Source organism: Leopardus geoffroyi, chromosome D1 (genome assembly GCF_018350155.1).
Source record: "Leopardus geoffroyi isolate Oge1 chromosome D1, O.geoffroyi_Oge1_pat1.0, whole genome shotgun sequence".
Taxonomy (NCBI): domain Eukaryota; kingdom Metazoa; phylum Chordata; class Mammalia; order Carnivora; family Felidae; genus Leopardus; species Leopardus geoffroyi.
In genome coordinates, this window is record NC_059329.1 from 14196032 (window position 1) to 14217148 (window position 21117).

At 47.5% G+C, this 21117-nt stretch overlaps 1 protein-coding gene and 1 pseudogene across 2 annotated transcripts in view; one reads left to right on the top strand and one right to left on the bottom strand.

The window, feature by feature from the left end:
- BUD13 (BUD13 homolog) overlaps positions 1-21117 on the bottom strand; it is a 306228-nt gene that overhangs the window by 19565 nt on the left and 265546 nt on the right. For both annotated transcript variants that reach the window (XR_006713754.1, XR_006713753.1), the window contains one exon: positions 10874-11034. The gene's annotated coding sequence lies outside the window, so the exon portion shown is untranslated. The remainder of the gene's footprint in view (positions 1-10873; positions 11035-21117) is intronic.
- LOC123602203 lies at positions 11532-11887 on the top strand (annotated as a pseudogene).

Here is a 21117-nt window from a genome sequence, read left to right on the forward strand (position 1 = left end):
TCTGGAGGCCTATAAACCATTTCTGAGCGTACATGGCAAATTGGATCCCATTCCTTCCTTACGTGATACATACATTTGGGTATAAAAGAAGGTTACACACAACCATCCCTTACACTTCATACTTCAGAAAGGATTTTTATGTCCATCTCCCCGTGTGACTTTTTTTTTTTTACCTTTTTTTAAGAAGTTTGTTTGTTTGTTTGTTTGTTTACAGTGATCAAGTGAACAGGAGAGGGGTAGAGAGAGAGAATCCCAAGCAGGCTCCATGCTATCAGCACAGAGCCTGACACAGGGTTTAGTCTCACAAATGTGAGATCGTGACCTGAGTGGAAATCAAGAGTCAGACACTTAACCGACTAAGCCACCCAGGCACCCCTCCTCATGTGATTCCATAATAAGGTGGCAGGTAAGATCACCCTCTACACTACAGATGAGGAAACTGAGGTCCGTGAGGTAAAACGACTTGTCCAAAGCTGCATAATAAATACAGTTGTATGGAGACCTTTCTATTTTCCTAATATTATGTTGTAACACAGATTATGGATGATCTAGGATTGGGCCAGTTGCCCGGCGCTCACCCCAAGCGAGTGACGGCACAGACCCGTGCATCTTTACACCCTATTTCCAACTCGGCACAGAAGGAGCAAATGGCCATGCCAGGAGAGGACCCCCAAGGCTCTGAGGGCTAGCCCAATGCCCTCGGCATGGCAGGCTGAGAAAAGAGACCTCAGAAACCACCCTGCCTGAGGTCTGGGGGAATCAAGCAGAACCCCGACAACATACTAAACACTGGGGCCTGACTTGGGTAGGTGTGGGCACATGCCATGCCAGGCCATTAGCACCATATGGAGATGCTGGGAATTCCAAAATCTGTACTATTTTCCCATCCCTCCCCACTCCCTGTCTCCCAGATCTGAGTCCTATGGCAAACTATGGGAGTGTACTTATGGGGCCTCCCAGAGACCCAGCTTCTGGAAACTCGACCTGTCCTGCTGTTAGACACCCTGCCCCCCACCCCCACACACACCAAGGCCAGGAGCCAGCTCTCTTGGGCATGCTGCTTAAGTAGGAGAATAGATAATCCCCCTTGGAACAGCAGTGGCAAACAAAGCCTTCTGTCTGAGGACCCTTCTGCCCTTCTTCCAGTTCCTGGGTATCCTCTCTACTAGAAATGTTTTTCTGGGCAGGGGGAAGAGACAGGGAGGGGAGGGTAAAGCTGGCACGATTCTTAAGAGGGTCTTTGTTGCTGTAATTTCCATCTTTTTCCGAGGCCTGAGAGCCCCGCGGAGCCGTGAGGGCTGCTAGTGCTATGGAGACAATTGTGATATCAAAGGGAGAGGATTATGGCTCCATTGGGGAGAGAGGAGCTGGAGACAGCCAAGAGAAGATGACAAGTCACTTAGGCCCCAGGTTGAGAGCCTGTGGCAGACTGAAAAATGCAGAGACAGGTCTTGTCAATTCTGAAGGATTGTCAGTGTCACAGGAAACAATACTCTCTTTAAAAAGGAGCCGTCCCCCTGAAGATTTCCAGGGAACCCAGAAAGCAGCAGCTGGTGGTGGGGCTTGGGGCAGGAGCAGGATCATGCAAATGGCAGAAGGCTGTCCTGGTCACAGCAGGTTAGCTAAGGCAGAAAGAATGGGCCTTCAGAAATGCCCGGATGAGGCCCACAAGACCTGGGTGCTCCCAGGGCCAGATGATATGCATAGACCCGCACATACTAAGGGCTTCATAAGCAATTGCTATAGAGGACAGTCACCTCCAAGGTGACTCTCAGGGCCCGAGCAATTGACCAGATTGTACTGTGGGCTCACCTTATGCATAACACCATGCAAGGCAACTTGTAGGGCACAGAAAAATATTAGACATGGCCCTGCCTTCCAGATTGGCTGCAAATACATTTATAAATGTATTTCATGAGGAATGGGTGGGCAGGGAGTGGCCTGTTGGAAGGCACCCCTCGGGAGAGTTGGCAGCAGGAAAGAAGAGCAGGGAGCTAGGTGATTCCATGGAAACAATCTATTTGAATTCTCTGGGCCGCAGTTTCCTCGCACATACAACAGGGCACCTTGTACCCCGGGCTCGCTCTCTAGGGTGCTGCACCAAAGGCCCTGGCCCCACCTTTCAACCAGTGTCTAGTTTCTCATCCTCCTAGAGTGGCAGGAAACAGTCCCTGGTACCCCTATCTCTCAGAATAGAAATAATGTGGGCCATGATTTATTACCAAGCAGAAGGAGAAAGCAAGCCATGTCAGTACCTTTGAGGCAGCTGGTGACATCTTCCAGAGCCCCCACCATCACCACCACTATCCCAGTCCACCACACCCAAAATAAATAGGGGAGACACATTTTCCCGGCTCTCCCCTGACACATCTAATGGATATCAGATGGGAGCGTCCGCATAGCAAATAGGAATCTAATCTATCCCCTCGTTCAGCCAAATGGAAACAGCAGGATATCCATGGCTGAGCCTCTAGCTTCTGGCGGGGGACACGTAAAAGGAAAATGGAAACAGATTACAGTCAGTCTGATATCCAAATAACAAATAGGTATCCCGGAGAGAAATTTGTTTTATTGATGTTCGGGAAGAGATCCACTGATTTCCTTGTCTGCTCTGCCTTGCCACTTTAATTGAGGAAGGTGCTAGTTAAAAGCCAAAGGAAAAATAAAACGAAAGGAGGTGCTTAACGGCTGGCAGGCATCTGCTCCCATGCACACACAATCACATGCGCACATCTCCACACACTCTCTGCAATAAATGCTCCCAACAACCCAAAGTCAGTTGGAACTGGCCACTGATTGGGACGGTTCATTTTCCCAGGGGTTGACAGGTGTTCCAGGCTTCAGGGCAGATGGATTACACAGGAAGGAATCAGCCACTGGGCCCGGCACAGGGGGGCTGGGGGCTGGGGAATGTTCCTTTCGGCAGGGAGTTGCTGAGAATGCCCGGGGATTCAGGCTGAGAAGGGGTGTGACCTCCCAGAGGCTAGGGAGCGCCAATGGAATCTTAACACCCACCCTCACAAAAATCTCCGCTCTGGACCTCCCAAACGGGAAGGGAAAACACAGCCAAACCGTGGACAGAAGACAATCAGCGCAAGGGAAAAGAAAGAAGAAAAGGTAGAAACAGAGCTCCAGCCCTGGATGCCTCATGATCATCAGGGTCACAGTCTACCTCTGAAGATGCCAGGTAGGAGGGGAGACTTCTGTGATACTATCAATATAGCTTATAGGCTTTGGTTTATCTTTATGACAGACCCAATAAATAATTTACTGGTCAGTAAAAGATGAAAAAGACTACTAGAACAGCAACCTGAAACACCAAAACCTCTAATGTTTATATCACAGTTATGCCAACCATGCAAATTTCCTATTTGATGAGATAAGTTTATGGTCCTGTGCCCTAGTCCCCAAAAGGTACAATTTTCAAGAAAACAGAATAAACAAACACTGGGGCCAACAGACATAGGAACAGACATAAAAACAGAGCTGGAGTAACCAGGCAGCTGACGCCACGGGGTTAGCCATTGTAACCATGGGAAACTGAAGTGACCCAGTCACGTCCTACCCCTCACCTGCCCCAAAGAATCTCAGAGGGGATGTGCATGCTTGTAAGAGCCAACAAAATGCATGGAATTAAGCTTCTGAGAACTCACTGCAGAGAAACCAAGGATCTGAGTGAGTGAAGAGTGAATGGTCCCAAATCCACTTAAGGCAACACAAGCATTTTCCCAGGATTGGATGTGCTTATAGTTAGGCCTGGGAATCCCTGAGGGGAAAGGCTGTAATAATTGCAGAAGGTGCCAGGCTTGGATCCTGGAAAAGGACGCCAAAGTAGGCCCTGCCCGTTCTCTTCCTGCCCAGCTCTACGCTTGTGCCCAGGTTACATGTCCAAGCTCTGTCTCCCTGCCCCCTGGAAAACAGCCGCTCCTTGGCCATCCTCTCCCTCAGGATGCACATGCTGGCAACGGGCCTGGAGTAGAGGCCCTGGGAGCCAGCTTGGGGCTGTTTGGACAGGGAATTGCAAGGTCCCAGTTACGGGGAGGGCCAGAGGGAGGCTCTCTGAAGCACAAGCCCAGGGCAAGGGCTTTGTTACCTAGGTCTGCAGTGATAGCAGCCTGTAGAACACGCATTTGTTGGGGTTTATGCAGCACTGGCTAAAAGGGAGAGACACGGACCCACCAACAGTGATGAGGGGTCATTAGTTCATTGGGCCTCACTGTTCACAGGCTTCCACAAGCCCTCAATCCATGTTGCTTTCGGCTGCTGGGTCATTTCCCTATTGTTCTAGTACAAGGAGAAGCTCCAAAAGCAGACAGAAGTCTCCGTCCACAGAAAGGAACAGCCCCTCTGTAAATCACCCCACTGTAATTCTCCTCTCTCAATCTCTTGTGCATTAGCAAGAATCAATTCCCCTGAGCCCAACTGCCTCCGAGCACCCTTGTCCTTGTTGCCCTACACCTTTCACAGGGCCACCACTGGCATTTGCGGTGGGATGAGGTTGTATGGGACTGTCCTGCTCACTGCAGGATATTTAGCATCCCTGGTGCCGAACCACTGACAGAGACCCAATAGCTGCCTTGGGCATGGACACAACCAAAGTCCTCCTTCCCCGCAGTTCTAAGCATTGCCTCTCCAGTGTGCAATACAGCCGCCTAGTTGGAACCGCTGCTCAAACTACAAGTTGGGAAGAAACACATGGAGCCAGACATGAAGGGTCATCCAACTGGGAGACATGGACCTGGGAATAGATAGACACCACAGATCAGACAGAAATGGGGACAGATAAACCGTCGGGGATGGGGGGGCAGCCCGGACAATTTACTATAAACCTCACATACTCTTGCAGGTTGATACAATCAGCCAATTGGCATTTTATTTTCTTTAATGAGAGAGAGAAGTAAAGACACCTTTGAACCCAGCTGCCACCTTGAAAGAGACAATCAGCCATTGCCCTGTCTACCAAGGCTCCCCCTAGAATCCCTTTGGGATCTGGAAACCTGATGAGATTAAACAAATAGAGCTGTCTTTGCTCCCTTTACTCCCTCCCAGCCTGCCCTTCTCCCACCTTACGGGCTGTCCTATCCCTAATGGAAGCCAATTGCTGATGAATTGGTGGCAGGTTGCTTTGCTGTCTTCCTAAGTGGCTTCCTCCCACTTAGGGTAGGAGGCGGCTGCTGGCAGGGTCAGCAAGAATGTCAGACTGTAAATGAGCTGGCCAGCAGCTCCATTCATTAGAGCAACTCAATGCAGTGCTTTAGGCCCGGGCAGCAGGCCGGGCTGGGATGAGTCAAAATGGAGGGTCTCTGGGCCTACACTCACCCATTCTCTGCCTGGTAGCACTCTGACCATTTCCCCCACTTCAAGGGAGTCCTATTCAAGAGGAGGGCTGAGGCAGGAGCACTTCAGGGTCCCAGGCAGGAGGACTCTCTCCTTCCACCGAAGAGAGGGGATATAGGATTGCAGAAGAAGGTCCAACTCTCTGTGCCCTGCTTTGCCAGCTTTGTTTTTCTGTAGCATGAACGCCCCATGGTGCATGTATTACAAGCCCAATCTCTGCATCCCTGCACACATCTGATCCAGTTGGTCAAGGGGCCCAGGGCCCGGAATTCCCAAAGGATGCTCAGTGGAGGTCCCAGGTGGCATGTAGCTTGTGACAAACACCCAAGCTACTCTGGGTCCTCTCCCTCATTGTCATCTAACATTAAGGGAGAAGGCCCTTTCTCCTGTGGGGTCCACGAGAAGCCAGTTCTGCTTCCACAGCCTCTGTTCTCCTGCTCTACTCTGAAACAAATCACTTGTGACATATTCTGTGCAGTACATCACTGAGCCTCTGGAACCGTGGGGTATGGGCCAATAAAGTATACGGCATGGAGATTGACAATGACTATCCTCACCATTTACTGAGTGCCTACCAGCCAGTGTTAGCCTCTCTACCAAGCTCTTTAGATACATTATCTTACTTGATCCTAATAGCAATCCCACGAGTTAGGTATTATGATTATCCCAGTTTTTAAAGCTGGGGCAACTGAGGCTCAGACAGGCTAAATAACTCGCCAAGGGCCACACGCGGGCAATGCTCTGCGCGGTACCTAGAACAGAGACATAATAAATACTTGCCAAATGAAACAGTGAATTAAATGCTCAACTTTGTCTTCAGTGATTCAACTTTCTAACCCCACCCTGCAGCCAAACCCGGCCAAACTATTTTGTTCACCCAATAAATACTTACTGAGCACATACTCAATTTTGTTCACTGCTGTGAGGGGGTACAAAGAAGCAGCCACTGGAAAAGTTAATGGAAACATTCAACTAATAAAAAGTTAGCAACATTTAGCACTAACTTGAATTAATTTCAAGGTTATCTGTTTCCCCCTTCAGCTAATTAAACGTTAGTGAAATGATGCATAACTAGTTGACTACAGAGTAATGTAGCAAAAAGAACACTGGATTTAAAGTCAGGGGTCCTGGGTTCCAAAACCTTCCCAGTTCCTCAGCACGTGAACACGGGCAAGAGCCCAGACCTTTCAGAGCCTCTGTCTCCATTGCTACCTGAGACGGTGTCTCTCAGCACCATCAGCACGGTCACAGCATTTAGAGAGAAAAGGCACAGGAACAAGACTTATAAATCTCAAAGCTCCAGAAACACATGAGATGGTGTTCTGGTTGTTTTTTGTTTGCTTTTTTTTTTTTTTTTCCGAAGGTTGAAAATTAGTCCGTTGACAGTGTTTAAATTTTTTTTTTGAAAGCAATAATGGGCAATTTGTCCATAAGCTCATAAATTTGCTTGAAACTTTCCCTGAAAACAATTTGTTCTTTCCACATAATTTGCAGAGTGACAATATAACAATGTTGCTAGACGACCATGTCAAGAAGTTTTTAATTTGGTGACAGCAGAGAAGGGAAACTGTAATTAAAATAAGGCAGGACAGTGACATGGTTTAGTGCCAATAACCTGGTCGTTGGGTTTGCTTCTCGTTCTCAACAGCGTTCACACCTGGGGGTGTTTTATAGAAGTGGAGCACCTTTCTTTTATTATTTTTGTTCACTTGTTTAGATTTTATCTTTTTAAAAGTAATCTCCAGGGGCACCTGGGTGGCTCAGTCGGTTGAGTGGCCAGCTTCGGCTCAGGTCATGATCTCACGGTCCATGAGTTCAAACCCCGCATCGGGCTCTGTGCTGACAGCTTAGAGCCTGGAGCCTGTTTCAGATTCTGTGTCTCCCTCTCTCTCTGACCCTCCCCCGTTCATGCTCTGTCTCTCTCTGTCTCAAAAATAAATAAACGTTAAAAAAAAAAAAACTAAAAAAAAAAATAAAATAAAAAAAATAAAAGTAATCTCCACACCCAGTGTGGAGCTTGAGCTCACAACCCTGACATCAAGGGCCACAAGTTCTACTGACTGAACCAACAAGTTGCCCCAGAGATCTTTCTTTTAGTCCAACCAGACTACACGTCCCCTGAAGGCAAGGATGGTGTCTCTACTATCTTTTCACCAGAGTCTCAGCACAGCACCTCGCTGGAAAGAAATGGCATGGAACTAAAAATTTCACGTTTAGGTTTGAGTTTGGATTGAGGGATTCTTTGGGGAAAAGAAGCAAAGAAAGGAGGCTAATATCTTTGGGGTAAGGTGGTTACAGCAGGTGAGCTGGGCCTGCCACATCACCACTGGCAGTTCTGGTTCCAATAAGTGACCCTCACTGAGTACACTTCCTTGTCTGATGCTATGCTAGGCTCATCAAATTCTGTCAACAACCAAGAAGTACAAGGATTAGTCTTGCTTTACAGATGAGGAAGCAAAGGCACAGCCAGGTCATGACATTTGACCACCCTCCACCACCACGTCCCCACAAGACAAAACCCGAAAACCTAAAAGGGCTGCTGAGATTTGCACTGATGCTGAAAGCCCCGTGTTCCTGACCACTGTGTAATCTGCCTCTGGATGCAGCAAGCAGATCAAGAGTCATCTTGGTTTCTACTCCAAGTGAGAGCATTCTCCAACTTTCCAAAAAGCAAGAGAGCCAAAAAGAATGATAGGGTTTTGTTTTTTGTTTTTGTTTTTGTTTTTGTTTTTGTTTTTCCCATTCAGGTAAGTCCAGATTTGTGCAGAGAATGACAAAGCTGAGCAACACTTGGCTTTTGGCCAGTCCGTGTGGTTGTCTTTCCACTGACTGTGACTGATCCAAGTTGGGACATTGCTGACTTAATTTTGCAAACTTACAATTGTACTAGAGACAAGGTGGGTGCCAGTGCTGCTGACGTGCAGACTCACAAGAGGTTTTCCTTGGTTAGGAATGTCCACCCCTCCCAGTCATGAAGAGAGTGCAGTGTTGAAGTTGAAAGCAGGGGAAATTACTTGGCCTGTTACCAAGTATTTTTAATAGCAGCATCCTTCAATTTGTCTCCTGTGGCTTGACCTAACCACAGGAGGAGACGGATGCCTGGCAAGCCATGAATCTTGCTCAGAAAGCCACTCTCTACAGCTGTAAATGGAACCATGCACATCAAGACCTTCGTCCGTTGACTGGCAATCGAAGGGACTCAGCAAACAGGACACGTGTGCACATGCAGACACATACCCCAGCAGTCCTAACAGCACTAAGGACCTATGGCATCTGCGGTTCCTAATTGATCCAATCTCAGTGGGGGACTTATACCCTCAAACTCTCAAACAAGGTTTTCTTTTTTTTTTTTTTTTTTTTTTTTTTTTTAATTTTTTTTTTCAACGTTTATTTATTTTTGGGACAGAGAGAGACAGAGCATGAACGGGGGAGGGGCAGAGAGAGAGGGAGACACAGAATTGGAAACAGGCTCCAGGCTCTGAGCCATCAGCCCAGAGCCCGACGCGGGGCTCGAACTCACGGACCGCGAGATCGTGACCTGGCTGAAGTCGGACGCCTAACCGACTGCGCCACCCAGGCGCCCCTCAAACAAGGTTTTCAAAAGAAAAAAACATTATTCCACACTGAGAAAGTTGAATTAATGAATGAATATTTATCATTTGTAAGCTCCCCAAGAAATCTAGTTCTCAAAACATTTCAAAAGTCTCTAGCACCCTTTTAAGCATCTTTAAGTCCTTTTAAATGGTTAAAATTTAAGTGTTGACCGTTACTTAGCTACAATGATGTCATAGATAAGACATGAACCTTTTAGCTCACGAATTACTGGCTTATCCATACCCTCCCAGTTGTGAAATATTGCCTCTGCCCACAAGGAGGTTGGGCCTGGTAGGAAAGATGAGACACGTACATAAATAATCTCAATTCAAGGCATCATGTGATCAGTGCCACATGTACAGTATAAATAAGAAAGGGAGCATTAGCTTCTTGGTGGGCAATTAGAGGAGACAGCCTGTAGGAGTCTCCCTGGAGAGGCAGTTGAAGAACGAGTAGGACTGTACTAGGTAGATTTGGAGGGAAAAGCGGGAAAAGGAGAAAGACTCCGAACTGGGTTAATGGAATGAAAAGTGGGCCAGTTTAACTTGAGCATGAGGTTTATGTGGGGTAATAAGTGGGAGATGGATTTGGGAATGTAAATTGGGACGAGATTATGCTGAGTTTTGAGTGTCAAGGTAAGGCTTGTGGGTTTATTTGGGACACAATGGGGAGCCGTTGAAGGTTATTGAGCAGGGAAGACAAATGATCAAATTAGTTTGTTCCCAGTCCCTGTTTTCTGAGATCATATGATTCTTTCTGGCAGATACTATGTACAGCCTAGACTGAAGCCAAAACTACTCTCCCAGGCAGCGGCTACCCTGGCTGTGCTTCCCGCCTGCTCTCATGCCCAGAAAGCTCTTGAACAAGGCCCCTTTCTGGGCATGCAGCCTGGGTCAGCTTCCCTGAGCTTCCCTCTCTAACTCCTGCTTTACTGAACACACTCCACGGTTCTTAGATGAGGCTCCAGATTCCTCGGCAGCTATGATTCAGTAACCGCAAACCTTTCTCTATTCCCAGAAAAATAAGTTAATTGATGATTGCCTTAATTATAAATTTTTCAACTACAAATTTATTTTTAAATGTTGGCCTCTGCTACAGCTTGCCTTTAATAGAATCTTGTATGTGATGCTACTTGATTTAGTACAAAATTATATTTTTAATTAGCCCGGGCTTTGAAGTTGGGCCCATCTGGATCGGAATCCTTGGTCTACCACGTACTAACTCTGTGACCTTCAGCAAATCAATTGCCATTTCTGGGCCTCAGTACACTCATCTGCAAAATGTGGGCAATTATGCCTTTCCCACACGGGTTTTATAAACACTAAATGAAATTAAATACACGTGGAGTGCCTGCCCAAGTGGCAGGCGCTTTGAAGTACTCAGCAAGTACCCTATCTCCCACTCCTTCACCCACCCTTTCCCCGTCCTCCTCCCCTGCCCTTGGGGGTTAGAAGGGTGCTTTATACCAAGGTTGGACGTATCAGCATTTGGCGATGTTCTACAAAGAGAGAGGCAGTGCTGGTGTGTGGAACCAGCATGAAAGTTAGGTGCGGGACAGAACTGTGTTCAAAGTGTGGCAGTTCTCACCAGCAGTGTGACTTGGGTAAAGAATTTATCCTCTCCGGGCTTCAGTCGCTTCCTATGAGAAAACTTCCCGCCATGTGCAATTACCAGGACGTTCCCGCCAACTGGCACATTCAGTGCTCCTCAGCACCACGTCTCCCCCTTAGTAGGGCTCAATACATGTTAGCATCAGAGGCCTCCAGCGGCCAGTCTCCACAAGTTTGAGGACCACTGGACTCAAACCTTTCCCCTCTCAAACCCACCATTTGTAGTTCCCTCTTTCTTCTTCTTTTCTCAATATTTTCCATCCTCCTGCATTCACCCTTCCTCCCAGAATAGGTGAGCAAAGTAAATGAGAAGACGCAGGGAACACACTTACCTCTGGAGGGTGAGCCACACTAAGTGCCCGAGGTATGTCGTGTGTCTCTCTCCTGACTGCAGGAGCTTCATCAGCTCTGCCATCGTTGCCTCTCCCCAGGCATCTTGGGTCCCTCTCCAAATCCACACTCACAGAGCCCACAGCAGTACTGATCCTCTCATCTGCAACAACAACAAAACCCAGGGTCCTCATAATGCACAACAGGGCAGGGGGACTCATTTCCTAGGGGAACCCAGAGGGGTCAGCAGTCAGGACAGACGAAAGCCAGGACAGTGGGCCCAGCAAAGAAAACCCAATGGATGATTTGCTATCCCAGCTTTGTCCATTTTGCTGAAATCAAAGCTCATAGCCCTCTCTCTCCCTTAATCAAAGCAGTTGTTATTTCTGCTAACTCGCCCTGCAGACATTAATTAACTCTCTACCAACCATGGCCAGATCCCACAGAATTCGGTCCCCCAAGTAGCGCCCCTCCATGCATCGGGAAGGAGTAGCTGTTTGTCCTCTGACCCTGCATTCCCTGCCAGCCGGGGAGAGCTGGGGACTTTGGTCCCAGAATCCCAGCCTCCAAGAAGGGAATTATCTTGTCTTCCTAAAAACCAGAGAAATGCCCTTGCTGAGGGAAGGATCTAAAGTATGAAAATAATCAACGTTCACAGCCATGCTGTACAAGGCTCCTCCATGGTCCATGCAGGTCTTTGGACGCAAGAAGACGGCCATGACCGTGGTGCACAGCAAAGGGGGAACAGTCTCATCAAGGTGAACGGGTGGCCCCTGGAGACGATCAAGCCACACACACTGTAGCACAAGCTACGGCAACCTGTTCTGCTTCCGGACAAGGAGCGATTTGCCTGGGTGGACATCCAAGTCCGTGTAGTGGTCATGTGGCTCAGATTTAGGCAATCTGCTAGTCCCTCTCCAAAGCCCCGGTGGCCTATTATCAGAAATACATGGATGAGGCTTCCAAGAAGGAGCTCAAAGACATCCTCATCCAGCACAACCTGACCTTGCTGGTAGCTGATCCCCTGCACTGCAAATCCAAAAAGTTTGGTGGTCCTGGTGCCTGTTCTCCTACTGTTAAGGAGCAGTGTTCGCCTTTATAATGAACAATTGCCATGGGACAAGAAAGAGAAAAGAAAAGAAAAAAAAAAGAAAAGAAAAGAAAAGAAAAGAAAAAAGAAAGAGAAAAGGAAAGAGGAAAGGAAAGGAGAGGAAAGGAAAGGAAAGGAAAGGAAAGGAAAGGAAAGGAAAGGAAAGGAAAGGAAAGGGAGGGTAGAAGGAAGGAAGGAAGGAAGGAAGGAAGGAAGGAAGGAAGGAAGGAAGGAAGGAAGGGGAAGGAAAGAAGGAGGGAAGAAAAAAACCCTCCCAGTTTTATTCGCTTTGCTGTTTACCACTCATTGACCCCCCATCTCTTAAAATCAGAAAGACCTTAGAAAAAAACATCATCTGGTTTTTTCATTTCACTGTGAGGAAATGGGGTTGGAGAGGCTGAGAGATTTGCTCAAGGACATCAGAACTGCATTTAGCTGAGGCTTCCTTCCACAGCTCCCTGGGCTCACACACAGCCACTACTCTGGAAGCAAACACTGGTGCAGAAGTAGACCCTGAGACAATCCATTACTCAGTGAGATTTATACTGAGCACCTATTGTGTGCCAGACACTGTGCTAGTCACTTTCATGTATTTTCTTTCATGGGATTGGCCTGTTCAGTTTTGGACTCCTGCCAGCATGAGCACATAGTAGTTGCTCAATAAGGTGGGCTTTCTTCTTTGTCTCGGGAACTGGATTGTAGAATAGAGAGAAAATGGGTTTAGACTTAGTCTGGGTTTGAACCTCATCCCAGCCACTTGTCACCTTTTTGGTCTTTACCTCTCTAAGCCTCTGTTCTCACATCTCTAAAATAGAGGTGATAAGCAAATCAGAGTATGGTGATAAGTTTTAAAGTCATTGTCTGTGAAGGACCTCTTACTCATAGTAGGTGCTCAGTCAATTATAGCAGTTCCTGTCATTGAACATTCTGTTACTGACATCATTACCTGCCTTCAAGGAGCTGATAATCTCAGAAGTTAAGACATGCATATAGATAACCACAAAACAAAGCAGAGAAGAGACCAGAGGTGGGCCATGGAGATTCCAAGGGTGCGTTTAAGTCTGGGGATGATGGAAGGCTTCCTGGAACAGGTGTCATTGTAGTTGAAGGTGTTGGACAGTTTGAGGGGAAGCAGTAATGTTGAGACAAGAGCAAAGATAAGGATGAGGAAGCAAGAGAATGCCCCAAGTGTTCAGCTCCAAGAGCATAGGGATCTAGAATTTTGGGAACACTGAAAGCTTAGGAGACTAAAGGTAAATCTGGAAAAGTAAGTAGGGGTCAATTTGCGGAGGCTAAAAATTGCAGATCTCATTCTGCTGACAGTGTGGAGTCAGAAAAACATTTCGAATAGGGTAATGGTAGGAAAAGAGCTAAGACTTAAAATGAACAACTGGGCCAAGTGTCCAGCATAATTTGGAGGGCAGACATTAGAGTAGAAGCTATTTTAGTGGACCCAACTTGAGCAAATGAAGGTCTGGCATAGGCAGTCATGCGAAGAAGGAAAGATAAAAATGGCTCTAAGACAAAGATCAGAGGTAAAAGAAAGAGGACTGAGCCACAGACTGGATGCAGAAGTGAGGGAGAGGGAGGGTGGGAGGAAGTGAGAAGTGGAGATGCCATGAATCCAAGTGAAGAGTAGCAAAAGTTGGCAAGAGACATGGAGAAAGAAAGACCAGAAGGTTACCTTGAAAGGAGGGCTGGGGCAAGCTGGGAATGTAGAACGAGCTGTGGAAAGAAAGGCACCAGAGACACACGAGATAGAGCAAGGGGGGAGGAAGGTCCTGCATGAGGTGAGAAGCCCTCCAGAGACCCTTGGTCAGGATACACGGTGGGGAGTGGGAAGACAAAGGAAGACACAAAAGAACTTTAAGTTGGGGAGAAGGAAAGGCAAATCTATTCATGGATATTCTCATTCATTCATAAACATCCACGGAGGGCCTACTACCTGCCGATCAGAAAGACGACCCTTCTGAGCCTGCATTAGGCCCCCCAGCAAGGTAGAGGCAAGGCCATCTGCTAAGGGGAAGGGTTCAGGGTCCTTGGGAACTTACTAAAAATGCTAATTCTTTGGCCCAACCCCCGAAGATTACCAGCTCAGCATCATTCTGCAGGTGGTTTTTTGGGAGACCACAGTGGGAGAGGCTGAATTAGAAAGTTTGTGGAAGTTTTGGGGTCTTGGCTGAGGTCCCAGATGTGTAGAGGACCCAGGCTGCACTTTACATTCAGCCTAGGAGTTTGGGGGAGGCAGTATGTGGGGCTCACTATCACTGGCATAAACGGGGAGGGAAGAGCTGGGGAAGGGAATCACTAAGGGAGCATTGCAAACAGTCCAGCTCTAATCTCCATGAGGCCTGGCACACTCCTGTTTCTGATCTCACCTTCCAACTCTTCCCAATCCCTGAAACACCTTCCAGGAGTTCCAGGGAACTAGACACCCTAAGGCGATTCCTTCGGCTCTGATATTTAATTACAATTGTATTTAACACATCCAGCAATCAGATCTGTTCAGAGGAGGAGACCGTCCTCATGATAATGCCTAATGTTTGGGGTGAATGTTACAGCTTTCAGAGCAATTTCATGCATATTACTGTACATCATATTATATCAGCTTTCCTCCAAGTATGATCCATAGACCACCAGCGTCAACATTACCTGGGAGCATGTGAGAAATGCAAATTTGTAGGTCTCTGCCCAGACCTATTGTTATCCATCACCTGGAGAGCCAGGACCCTGGAAGCTGAACTTTTAATATGCTCTGGGGTGATTCTGAATAAAACTGTAACTTGACAACTGGAGATACAGCAAAACAAAATGTTTGATCTCTGTCCCTAGTTCCTGGCACAGAGCTTCAAAAACCCTTGGAATTTCCCAGATAGGAGTGTCTGTCGTTATTCATAACAAGCTCCTTCTATTCGTACCTGAGTTTGTGCTAATAGCAGGCCCTTAAATAGTTCCAAGGGAAGGGCTGGCCAAGCCAGAATGGCCAAGAACTGGACTTTCAGTCCCACCCTACAACCTCTGTGGAGGGCAGAGGGATTAGAGATTGAATTCCATCATATGGGCATTGATTTAATCAACCATGTCTACATAATGAAACTCCTCAAACCTCCAGATACTGAAGCTCAGTGGGCCTTCCTGTTGGTGAGCATATTGACGTGCTAAGGGTGATCTGACCTGATTCCACAAGGAGAGAGAATGGAAAGTCTGTGCCGCTCCCCACCCTGAGGCCATTGGGCTATTTCTGAGGTGTAGCCTTTATAATAAAATTGTAATTATAAGTATAGTGTTTTCAGAGAGTTCAAACAAATCATCAAACCCAAAGGGAGGTGGTGGGAACCCCTGGATTTGTAGCCACATCAGACAGGAGTGCAGGTAGGACAGGGACCCCATTTGTGGCTGAAACCAGGGCAGTCTTGTTGGGGACCTTGGCCTTCACGTTGGGATCTGACCCTAATTCTGGATAGTACCAAAATTAAGTTGAATTGCAGGAAACTCAGTTGGTATCAGAGAATTGGTGTCAAAACAAAGGAACCATAGTCTCAGGTAAGCCAAACCATAATCTTGCAAGTTACACATAAATATCCTCATGTTACATATGTGGAAATGGAGACACAGGGAGGGAAAGTGACTTACCCACAGGCAAACAGCCATTCTGGAGCAAAGTGGGAATATGCATTTAGGTCCCTGGCCCCGGGACATGCTTCTTCTCTCCAGGGCACAGCTGGCTCATGGGCTACCATGCCCCCAAGTTGGAGGTAGAATCACAAAGCTTATGGGCTGGAACCCGCCCTGTGATAGGGGAGGGGAAGGGTTACCTAATTCAACCCACCAGGGCCAACTGCCAGGGAGGTAATGAAAAAGAGCTGAGGCCCTCAGACCTCTGAAAGTTTAAATTATACCTTTCTGAACGTGCGTGACTTGTGTAATCCTCAAAGATTTGTAATTGTGACAGCCTAGGAAAATTACAGGTGACTTGAAGCAATTTAATGATAATAAAAATAAAATAAAAACAGTAAACAGCACTGCTGCTCCCTCTAATTTCCCAGCATCTTTATCATATAAATGCCTCCATTCTTCTCCCTGCGGACGATTAATGAATCTGCAATTGCCACAACGGGATGGCAGGCTCACTTCCCTAATTCTTTCTGCTGCTGCTCCTGCACCGGGGGAAGCCCCTCCCAGCTCCCCGTGCCAGGGCTCTCCCAGGCCCAGCCAGATTCCAGAGACAGCCCTGGGAGAGGCACCAGGACCTCCTCCCAATGCCAGGCTTTCCTCCCCTGCTCCTCACCCCAGAGGCCCAGAGCTGTCTTCTGCAGCCAAGTGTGTGCAGGAGCCCTGCTGATCTGAGCAAGCACAAATTGACCTTCTCTCCGGGCATCTCCTTGCCTCCCTCCTGGTGTTAATATGCGCCTTAAAGAGCTGCGCGCTCAACAAGTCTCTGTTATGCAGGTTAATTCAGAGCGCAGCCAGGCTGTGATCAAATGACCTTTCCCCACTTCCCTGCTAATTTTGATGGGCAGCTCCATTTTCCTTCTCCCTCCCAGTCCCCCCTTGCTCTAAATTGGAAATCTATCAATTTTCTAGGTAAATGGAAAATAAAGACACACAGGCACAAGCAACACACTCACCTGCATACACACTAACGCTAACACTCACACTAACATGCAGTTGTTGAGGCAGAGGCTAGACGGAACCTGCTTCTGCTTCTTTTTTTTTTTTTTTTTTTTTAATTCTTAATTTCCAGGCCTCAGGAGAATGTGGGAGCTGGGTCCTGAGCTGATGCCAAAAGAACATAAAGGTGCTGAAAGAGGGGTGCCTGGGTGGCTCAGTTGGTTAAGCGTCCAACTCTTGATTTCGGCTCAGGTCATAATCTCATGGTTTTGAGTTCAAGCCCTGAGTCAGGCTCTGCACTGACAGCATGGAGCCTACTTGGGATTCTCTGTCTCTCTCCCTCTCTCTCTGCCCCTCCCCTGCTCACTCACTCTCTCAATAATTAATAAATATTTAAATAAATAAATAAATAAGCGCTGAAAGAGAATCCCTTACCCACAATTTTTATTCTTTGCTTCACCAGGAGGTACAATAACAGTAACAAATGGGGGGAACAAATAACAACAATAAAAACTAACATTTATCAAGTGCTTACTATGTACCAGTCACTTCCCTAGAATTAGCTCAATGAATTTTCTCAATACCTCTACGGAATGAGAATTATTACTCCCATTTTATTTAAAAAGAAATTGAGGCTTCAAGAGATGAATGCTTAAGGATGCACCTAAAGAGTCAGAGCAAGCATTTGAACCTGGATAGTCTGGTTCCAAGGTCAAGTTCTTGCTTTGTTGCCAGTAGCACGACCTGGGACCTGTCACATGATCATGGCAAGCCTCAGTTTCCTCATCTGCACCATGAGGATAATAAGATTTACCTCATCATGGAAGATGAATTAAGTGGTGACCATCCTTTGAAAGCTGCAAATCACCATCACTTCACCATTGTTATAATTATTGTGAATTCAATTAGTTAATTCCTTGCACAAATATTTCCTGACCACCTACTATGCGCCAGCCTTGCTCTAGGTCCAGGAATACGGCAGTGATCAAAACAGATAAATATCCCTGTCTCCGAGGAGGCATTCAAGTGGGGAAAACTGACAAAACACAAGTAAAATACATAATAGATGCAGCTTACTACTATAGAGAAAATAAAGTTGGAGAGGGGGTCTAAGGAGTGAGGGTAGGAGGGCTGCAATTTTAGGTTGGTCAGGAAGACGTCACATAACAGGTGTCATTGGACAAAGGTCAAAGGGAATGTGGGGAGCAAAACAGGCAGTTATCAGAGAAAGAGCATTCCAAGCAGTGGAAACAGCAAGTGCAAAGACTCTGAGGCTGAAGGAGTAAGGAGGCCAGAGTTGAGGGCAGAGGGAGGGAGGAGGAAGAGTAAGAGATGAGTCCGGAGGTGATGGGCCATGTAAAGCTCTGCGGGCTCTGACTCTACGTGCTAGGGAATGCACGGGTGCGTGGGAGGGTTTGAGCAGAGCAGTGAGATAATCTAACATTTTTTTTTAAATTTTTTTTTTAACGTTTATTTATTTTTGAAACAGAGAGAGACAGAGCATGAATGGGAGAGGGTCAGAGAGAGGGAGACACAGAATCTGAAACAGGCTCCAGGCTCTGAGCTGTCAGCACAGAGCCCGATGCGGGGCTCGAACTCACGGACCACAAGATCATGACCCGAGCCGAAGTCAGACGCTTAACTGACTGAGCCACCCAGGTGCCCCAATCTAACATTTTTAAAGGGTCAGTGTGGCTATCACAGGAGGGCAGGGACAGAAGCAGGGAGTCCAGTTAGGAGGCTGGTGCCACTAACCTACGTGACAAAAGATAATGGCTTGAACCAGGAGGTAGCAGTGGAGGTGATGAGATGCATTTGGATTCTGAATATATTTGAAGGTAGAACCAACCAGACATGCTGATGCTCAGTATGTAAGAAAGCAAGAAGTCACGGATGACTCCAAGATTTCCCACCTGACAAGATGGAAGAATGGAGTTGCCTCTTAGCAAAATAGGGTACAGCAGGAGGTGCAGGTGTTATGGTTTGCATTGTGTCCCTCACAAGAAATGTGTTCAAGCCCAACCCTTAATACCTAAGAATATGGCCTTATTTGGAAATAGGGTCTTTGCAGAGGTAGTCAAGTTGAGATAAGGTCATTAGATTAGGTTCTAATAAGACTGGCATCCTTATAAAAATGGAAAATTTGGACACGGATTCACAAACACACGTTGGAGTTGGCATGAAGGTTGGAGCCACACTGCCAATAAGTCAAGGAACTGCCGACACCTAGGACAGAGACACGGACCAGATCCTTCCCTAATTCCTCAGAGGGACCGGGGCCCTGACAGCACATTGATTCAGACTTCCAGCCTCCAGGACTGACAGACAAGAACTTTCTGCTACTCAAGCCACTCAGTTTGCCATACTTTGTTATGGCAGGTTTGGAGGGCAGGGCCAGCAGGCCAAGCGGAGATGTGGAATAGGCAGCTAGGTAGGAGTCTGGAGTTCAAGGGTGAGGACTGAACTGGAAACATACATTCGAGAGTCATCTTCCCTGCTAGGAACTTGCAGCTGGGGCACTGGCTGTGATTGCGTAGGGCAGATAGAGAAGGGGTGCGAGGACTGAGCTCTGGGACACTCCACCAGTGAGAGGACAGGGAGGTAAAAGGCAGTTGACAAGTAGAAGAGAATCAGGAGAGGTGATGTCCTGAAAGGCAAAAGAAGGAAATATTTGGGGAAGGAAAAGTCAACAGCTCTGTCAAATGTCGGCAATAAGCCAAATTTGATGAATACAAAGAAGTGACCATTGGATATAGCCACTCGAAGCTCATTTGTGACCTTGACAAGGGCAGTTTCAGAGGTGTAGTGAGGCCTAATTGGAATGGGTTGAAGAGAAAACTGGAGGAGAGAAATTGGAGGCATAGGCATAGACAACTCTTTGAGGGGTTTGCTAAGGGGAGACATGGGGTCAAGACAGAAGTTTTTTCAAGGTAGAAGGAGAGGTAACAGTACTTCTCATGCTGACAAAAGTGATGCTGCAGAGAGGTGGGTATTGATAAGACAGAAGACAACAGGAAGAATTGCAGGGTAACGTCCCTGGAAATCTGGTGGGGGTGGGAGAAAGTATACACTTGACCAGGAGCATGGGGGATACACCCCAAACAGGAGAGAGGCAGGTTTATGGGCAGGTGCGTGGGTGGGTCAAAACGGTGGTGGCGACGTAGAAGGTAAAGTCAGTTGAGAGCGAGGAGGGGGAAAGGATGAACAGTCATGGGGTACAGTGGAAGACCGAGAGGTGGGAAGATACAGTGAGGTTGTCGGCAGCAGGCAGGGCCACCTGAGGTCTGGTTGGTGAAGGGAGTAACATCAGTCACATGAGGATAGGTTTCTTCTCCCGCCACGTGCAGCTGCCCACACATAAGCTCAAAGTCAGCAGAGACTTGGACTTCATCAGAGCTGGGAGTTTGCTCCTCAAATGCAAAGAGAGAAGGAGCAAAGGACCTGAGCAGTATGTCAAAGAGGGACTGTAAAAATGGAGTCTGGAATTTAAGCTGGATAGGGATGAAAGGAAGGGCCTGAGAAGGGCAGGAATCCTAAAGGGTGTTTGGATCAAGGGATTGTATGTTCCAATAGGGGAAGGATTGTTAGAGTCAGAGTGCTAGAACTTGTGTGCTAGAATAGTGGGGGTCAGGGAATAAAAATGGGGGCTCCTCAACATGCATATCTTGGAGGCGTGGCCATGACTGGCATTGACAAGGTGTAGGGTAAGGCCAAGGGAGAAGGCGGCTAGCATAGGGTGGACAACAAGAACACTGGATGAGGAGGTCAAAAGACTGGAAAGCCAAGGTACTAGAAGGCTCATATATATTGAACCCACTAAGATTTTTCAGAGAGGTGGTATTGGGGAGTGACGGTGAGCCAGGAGCTAAAATCCAGAAGAAATTAGAGCAAGCCACCAAGAGTCATAAGGTAACCACAACTCCGGAGAACATGAGTCCCCACTCTGGGGGTTCTTAGGGGGTTGACAATAGCATGAAAGCAGCAGTGTGAAGCAAGGAAGCGTCCCAGGTCACCTTCAGGCCCAGCTCTCCAGAAAATGGTGCCCTTGGGGTAGAAGCAGGGAATTTCAAAGAGACTGAGAAAAGCAGGATTGCTGATGGCTGCCTGTGAGTCCCAGAGGGCAGTAGTGAGGCTGGGGAGGAAGAGGAAATTCAGGCAGAACAGGAGGTGTGCAGAGCCCAATGGAGGGCAGAGCCAAAGGTGAGGAGGCTTCAGTGAGGTTGAAAGTGTCCAAAGCCATGAAGTCAGGACAGACGCCCAACCTCACTGTGGGTGGTCTCCTGGGAAACCACCCCCTCCCTTTGCCTCTATCTGATGCCAGAAGCCATCCTCAGACAAATAAACAACACATGAGCCTGTAAACCAATCCCCCTGTGCCAGGCCACCTGCCCCCACCAGCCATCGGCTCTCAAAGCGTGTGTCCATGGACGAGTCTCATTGGCTCAAACTCAGCCATGAACCGGGCCTCAGCCAGAAGGAAAGCGGACAGTGCAAGTCTCGCGGCCTCTACCCTAGGAAGAATTGTCAAAATTTATGTGAAGTACC